This window comes from Elephantulus edwardii, unplaced genomic scaffold (assembly GCF_000299155.1).
Source record: "Elephantulus edwardii isolate Elephantulus edwardi_28Jun2011 unplaced genomic scaffold, EleEdw1.0 scaffold00230, whole genome shotgun sequence".
Lineage (NCBI taxonomy): Eukaryota > Metazoa > Chordata > Mammalia > Macroscelidea > Macroscelididae > Elephantulus > Elephantulus edwardii.
In genome coordinates, this window is record NW_006399980.1 from 3,887,399 (window position 1) to 3,888,496 (window position 1,098).

General features: G+C 41.2%; 1 protein-coding gene across 2 annotated transcripts in view; it reads right to left on the bottom strand.

Annotated features, from left to right (window-relative positions):
• Window positions 1-1,098, bottom strand: part of CDKL2 (cyclin-dependent kinase-like 2 (CDC2-related kinase)) — a 75,408-nt gene that overhangs the window by 39,428 nt on the left and 34,882 nt on the right. The gene's annotated exons all lie outside the window — the stretch shown is intronic.

Here is a 1,098-nt window from a genome sequence, read left to right on the forward strand (position 1 = left end):
CCAATTGGTCCAGTGGTGAGAATCTTTGTCTTCTTGACATTGAACCTCAGTCCATACTGAACGCTGGAGTCCTTGACCCTCTGCAGCAAGTGCATGAGGTCCTCCTCCATTTCAGGAAACAGGGCTGTGTCATCTGCATAACACAGATTGTTAAGAGATCTTCCACCAATCCTGATGCCACAAATCTCCTCATAGAGCCCAGCCTCCCGGATAATCTGCTCTGCATACAGGTTGAAAAAGTATGGAGATAGGACATATCCCTGGCGTAGGAATCAGATTGATTACATCTGCAGAAAGAAACACTGTAGAAGTTCAATATCAGCTGTGAAAACTAGGCCAGGAGCTGATTGTGGAACAGACCACCAACTACTCATATGCAAGTTCAAGCTAAAGCTGAGGAAAATTAAACCAAGTCCATGGAAACCAAAATATGACTTCAAGTCTATCCCACCTGAATTTCAGAACCATCTCAGGAACAGGTTTGAGGCCTTGAACACGAATGAGCGAAGACCAGATGAGTTGTGGGAGGATGTCAAATGTGTCATCCAGGAAGAGTACAAACGGTTATTACAAAGACAGAAAAGGAAGCGAAGACCAAAATGGATGTCAGAAGAGACTCTGAAAATTGCACTGGAGCACAGAGAAGCCAAAGCAGAGGGAAGAATTCAAGATACTAAAGAGTTGAACAGAAGATTTCAAAAGGCAGCATGAGATGACAAAGTAAAATATTACAATGAAATGAGCAAGGAATTGGAGTAAAAAAATCAAAAGGGCCGAACTCGCTCAGCATTTCTTAAGCTCAAGGAACTAAAGAAGAGATTCAAACCTTGAGTTGCTATAATCAAGGATACTTTAGGCAGAATGTTAAATGATCCAGGAAGTATTAAAAGAAGATGGAAAGAATATACTGAGTCACTGAATCTAAAAGAATTGGCAGACATAGAAGAATTTAACAAAACAACATATGAGCAAGAGCCTATGGTGATGAAGGAAGAAGTTCAAGCTGCTTTGAAGGAAATAGCAAAAAATAAGGCGCCAGGAACAGATGGTATACCAATTGACATATTTCAGCTAACAGATGTTGCCCTGGACATGCTC